Raw genomic sequence first — 5,984 nt, forward strand, 5'->3', positions numbered from 1 at the left:
CGAGACGCATCACCAGCCCCCAGCCGCTTCCCTCCCGACAATTTCAAGCACTCTTTCACTCTCTTTTCAAAGTCCTTTTCATCTTTCCCTTACGTTACTTGTTCTCTATCGGTCTCTCACCCATATTTAGCCTTGGACGAAATTTACCGCCCAATTGGGGCTGCATTCCCAAACAACCCCCTTCCAAGGGACTTGGGTGCGACAGGGTCCGAACACGACGGGGCTCTCACCCTCTCTGGAACCCCCTACCAGGGGACTTGGGCCCGGTCCACCATTGAGGACGCTTCTACAGACTACAATTTGAACGACAAATCCGCCCGATTCTCAAGTTGGGCTCTTCCTGGTTCGCTCGCCGTTACAAAGGGAATCCTTGTAAGTTTCTTGTCCTCCGCTTATTGATATGCTTAAACTCAGCGGGAAGCCCCGTCTGACCTGGGGTCACAGTCAAAATGCCATCGAATGGCAATCGGGGTCACCAGAGTCCAATGGGAGCAGAACACGCACACGATGTCCGAACAATGGCAAAGTGGCTCGACCCACCACTCATCGTGACACTTTCCACACAAGGAGCCCTTGACTTCGCTCTGCACCACCACCACAAGGGGTAAAGGAGGTCAGGCAACATGACGCGTGATGCCTAGGCAGGCGTGCCCTCAGCCCGATGGCCTAGGGTGCAACTTGCATTCAAAGACTCGATGGTTCATGGGATTCTGTTATTCACACCATGTATCACATTTCTCTACATTCTTCATCGATGCAAGTGCCGAGATATCCGTTTTCGAGAGTCGTTAAGATAAAGATTCAGATCTAGGATGACCACACCACACCAAGGCGTAATGATGCCATGTCCTTTCCGTTGCGAGTTCCTTGGCGCCGACTATGCCGGTGGTTGTGTTTGGGTCAATTGCTATGAAGGATTGCAGGCCAACCTTTTACAAGGGTCAGGAAGGAAGGAGCTCACGCTCCCACGCCCTTTTTGATCGCACAACGCAACATGTTCACGGGTCTCGCTAGGTAGGTATCGACAATGATCCTTCAACAGGTTCACCTATGGAAACCTTTTTACGACTTGTCCTTCCTCTAAATGATAAGGTTCAGTGCACTTCTCGTGACGTCGATGGCGGCAAACCATCCACATCGCAATGATCCGAACACTTCACCAAACCATTCAATCGGTGGGAGTGATGGGCGGTGTGTACAAAGGGCAGGGATGTAGTCAACGCAAGCTGATGACTCGCGCTTACTAGGAATTCCTCGTTGAAGACCAACAATTGCAATGATCTATCCCTATCACGATGAAATTTTCAAAGATTACCCGGGCCCATCGGCCAAGGCTATAGACTCGTTGAATACATCAGTGTAGCGCGTGTGTGGCCATAAACATCTAAGGGCATCACAGACCTGTTATTGCCTCAAACTTTTGTGGCCTAAACGACCATAGTCCCTCTAAGAAGCTGGCCGTGGAGGGTCACCTCCACATAGCTAGTTAGTAGGATGAGGTCTCGTTTGTTAACGGAATTAACCAGACAAATCGCTCCACCAACTAAGAACGGCCATGCACCACCACTTATAGAATCAAGAAAGAGCTCACAGTCTATCAATCCTTACTATGTCTGGACTTGGTAAGTTTCCCCGTGTTGAGTCAAATTAAGCCACAGGCTCCACTCTTGGTGGTGCCCTTCCATCAATTCCTTTAAGTTTCAGCCTTGCTACCATACTCCCCCCGGAACTCAAAAACTTTGATTTCTCATAAGGTGCCGGCGGAGTCCTGAAAGCAACATCCGCCGATCCCTGGTCGGCATCGTTTATGGTTGAGACTAGGATGGTATCTGATCGTCTTCGAGCCCCCAACTTTCATTCTTGATTATTGAAAACATCCTTGGAAAATGCTTTCGTAGTGGTTCGTCTTTCATAAATCCAAGAATTTCACCTCTAACTATGATGTTATCCCATGCTAATGTATCCAAAGCGTAGGCTTTCTTTGAGCACTCTAATTTCTTCAAAGTAATGGCACTGAAGGCATGACCTAGCCAATTAAGGCCAGGAGCACATCACCGACAGAAGGGATGAGATGACCGGTACACACTGTGAGGTAGACCGATCGACCCATCCCAAAGTCCAACTATGAGCTTTTTAACTGCAACAACTTAAATATATGCTATTGGAGCTGGAATTACCGCAACTGCTGGCACCAGACTTGCCCTCCAATGGATCCTCGTTAAGGGATTTAGATTGTACTCATTCCAATTCCCAGACTCAAAGAGCCCGGTATTGTTATTTATTGTCACTACCTCCCCGTGTCAGGATTGGGTAATTTTCGCGCCTACTGCCTTCCTTGGATGTGGTAGCCATTTCTCAGGCTCCCTCTCCAGAATCAAACCCTAATTCTCCATCACCCGTCACCACGATAGTAGGCCACTATCCTACCATCGAAAGTTGATAGGGTGGAAATTTGAATGATGCGTCGTCGGCACAAAGGCCATGCGATCCGTCGAGTTATCATGAATCATCAGAGAAATGGGCAGAGCCCGCGTCAACCTTTTATCTAATAAATGCATCCCTTCCAAAAGTCGGGGTCCGGTGCACATATTAGCTCTAGAATTACTATGGTTATTCGAGTAGTAGATACCATCAGAAAAACTATAATTGATTTAATGAGCTACTCGCAATTTCAGAGTCTGAATTAGTTCATACTTACACATGCATGGCTTAATCTTTGAGACAAGCATATGACTACTGGCAGGATCAACCAGGTAACTTTCCTTCTCGATGCCAAAGACTGCATGAACCACATCCCCAATTGTGCATTGGGTGATGCTGCTCCATACATTAATGGCAGTCTATTGTTCTTGTGCAACTAGCGCAACCAAAGGATTCAAGAGGACACACACACACATCCACCTTGCCCCACAAAATGTCCCACATCCTAGAGCACAAACAGTGCATGTGCACCACTGACAGAAAGAAAGTGGACATATGCATCATATGCCAAGCCACCCCACACCAACCACAAGGGCAGGCAAGAGGGATGAAATGAGAGTGAAGAGCAGCATCTTTCTATCCAACTAGTTAAGCAACACAGGAACAATTTTCATGCTCTTGAAAAAGACACTTTTGGCCCATCGTGACCCATAGGGGTATCTGTGCATAGTGGTTCAATACACAAGCAAAGAGCCCACAACCACAAGAAAAACAATAGCCACTTATGTGCATTGCGTCCACTACCGACACAATCCACCACCAAACCTACTACAATGCAATAAGAATTTGGTAGAAAAAAAATCAATAGCCCCACTAAGCACGAAAATCTCAACAATCAACAGGGGTTGAGGGACTCGAGATCTATCTCCACCTACAATCTTGTAACCTACGTTCTCCAGAGACCCGCATTAATGTCGTATTATAACACTTGCGGCAGGAGCCATGCAAACACCTCCGCACCTAGGCACGAAGCCATGCAAACACCTCGGCACCTAGGTATGACTTAGAAACGCAATTTGCCAAATAGCAAAGGCCACAAGACCGAGTATGAGAAAGCTCTTGCAAGTAACAAACTCACGATAATGCAAATTTTTTAAATGAACAAGGGGACGGGGGAGGGGGGAGGGGGGAAGGGATGTGATTTGTCTCCACTTGCAAGCTTGCGACCTATGTTCATCAGAGACCCACGTTAATGCCGTATTATAACACTTTCGGCAAGTGGCATGCAAACACCTCCGCACCCAGGCGCGACTTAGAAACGTATTTCTCCAAATACCATAAGGCTACAAAACCTAGCATGAGAAAACTATTTCAAGCAACAAACCCACAAGAATGCAATTTTCTTTTTAAAAACAAAAGTGTGGGGGGGGGGAAGGGGGAGGGACTCGTGATCTATCTCCACCTACAAGCTTGCAAACCTATGTTCTCCAGAGACCCACGTTAATGTCGCATTATAACACTTGCAGCAGGAGGCATGCAAACACCTCCGCACCCAGGCGCGACTTAGAAACGCATTTCTCCAAATACCATAAAGGCCACAAAACCGAGTATGAGAAAACTCTTGCAAGCAACAAACCCACGAGAATGCAATTTTCTTTTTAAAAGAAAAAGTGGGGGGGGGGGGGGAGGGGGAGGGACTCGTGATCTGTCTCCACCTGCAAGCTTGCAAACCTATGTTCTCCAGAGACCCACGTTAATTTCGCATTATAACACTTGCGGCATGAGGCATACAAACACCTCCACACCTAGGCACGACTTAGAAATGCATTCTGTCAAATACCAAAGGCCACAAAACCGAGCATGACAAAACTGTTGCAAGCAACATACCAACGAGAATGGAAATTTTTTAAAAAGCAAGGAGGGGGGAGGGACCCATGATCTACCACCACCTGCAAGCTTGCAACCTATGTTCTCCAGAGACCCACGTTAATGTCGTATTATAACACCGGCCGCAAAAAGGCATGAAAGCACCTCCACACCTAGGCACGACTTAGCAATGCACTTCTCCAAATAGCATAGGCCATAAAACCGACCATGGAAAAACCCTTGCAAGCAACAAGCCCACGATAGTGCAATTTAAGGCAACACTTGGGGCATTCAAGAGCATGCACAGGCACACTTGGGTGCACACTTAGGCAACAGTTGTGGGCATGCTTAGGCACAGTTAGCAACACTTGGGCCATTCATTGTGCACATGTAGTCAACACTTGGGGTGTTGTGAGGCTATTCACTGTGTACACGTAGGCACACGTAGTCAACACTTGGGGGCATGCGTAGGCACACACTTGGGCCATTCAAGAGCACTTTGTCACTACTTTAGACCTTTCTAAGCAATTGCGCAGGCACTTAGCACTTCCATTAGCGCTAAGTCAGCCTAAATACCCTCCTTAAGGGACTAGAGAAGAGAAGAAGTGAACATAAGAGTGAGTTTGAGAACAATGAATTTGTATAGCACTAGAGAACTCTTGAGTACAAGGCTTGAGAACTCACTTGCTTGGTTGAACACTCTTGGTTGGTCCTTGGTGAGTGCCTTTGCCAAATGAGGCAACACCTACCCCAAGTTATAATGGATAGCTAAGATATTTACAAATGTCCTCCATCCAACGGTTGGGGAGGAAACTAGAAGCTTCCCACCTCCTTAGCGGAGCTCTAGAAATCTCACCCAGAATATCTCCTATGAATATCTTCTACAAATATCTACAATAAAATATCTATTGTTACTACACCTTTGTAGAAAACTCTAGAACTTGGACCTTACTTAGCGCAACGGCCTAAGTCCATGGGCTTGGTGAGCTAGGCCCGTGGGCCTATATTGGGTAGGTCATAACACTCTCCCCCACCTAAGTCGATGACTCCCTCATCGCAACCTCCTTATGGTACTTTTATTCACGAGTCATCTCAGCATGCCCGTTGTCTCCCATCTCGTCTCGCTCTCTGGTCGCCCCTTCCACTTTACTAAATACTCCACGTAAGGAGATAGATTGTGTCTCTAGATGATTTGATCAGCAACCAAATTAGCCTCCCTCTCGCAAGGAGTAACGCCTATTGGGGTTCTTCTTGTAGTCACATAACTTGAGCCTCCTACAACGTCGTCTGGTTGTCTCTGTTCTGTCGTTTGCATCTTCCTCTTTCTTGCCATGGATGGCTTGCTCCCAAATTCTCCTTGTCTTGCCCTCCTGTCCAAGGGCAGTAAGCACCTAGCCGCTGGATGGTGTTGGAGAACTCCTTTAGTCCTAAGGTTTATCTCGACCCCTCGAGCAACATTACATATGGGGCATTCTTTGGAGTTGATAGCCTTAGGATGCCCTTGGCCCGAGTTCCTTTGCCTCCTCCATCAAGGCAAGGTTGTGTGTGGCTCCTGTATCTACCTTTGCCTGTGTGGGATTCGCATTGATGCACACTTTTGCACACATCAACCCCTTTTGAGAGTTAAGGGCCTTGACCCCTATCTCAGCGCTGGTGGAACCACGCTGCATTGGGGACCCCATGCAAGGTGGCTCTTC

At 47.4% G+C, this 5,984-nt stretch overlaps 2 non-coding genes across 2 annotated transcripts in view; both read right to left on the minus strand.

Annotated features, from left to right (window-relative positions):
* LOC122060315 overlaps positions 1-441 on the minus strand; it is a 3,362-nt gene extending 2,921 nt beyond the window's left edge. The window contains exon 1 of the ribosomal RNA XR_006134340.1: positions 1-441. This exon is cut by the window's left edge and continues 2,921 nt beyond it. This is a non-coding gene — a ribosomal RNA (28S ribosomal RNA).
* A 190-nt stretch (positions 442-631) lies between these two features.
* On the minus strand, positions 632-787 carry LOC122060326. Its single transcript, XR_006134347.1, has one exon. It is a non-coding gene; the product is annotated as a 5.8S ribosomal RNA (ribosomal RNA).
* Positions 788-5,984: the final 5,197 nt, after the last annotated feature.

Source organism: Macadamia integrifolia, chromosome 13, assembly GCF_013358625.1.
Source record: "Macadamia integrifolia cultivar HAES 741 chromosome 13, SCU_Mint_v3, whole genome shotgun sequence".
Taxonomy (NCBI): Eukaryota; Viridiplantae; Streptophyta; class Magnoliopsida; order Proteales; family Proteaceae; genus Macadamia; species Macadamia integrifolia.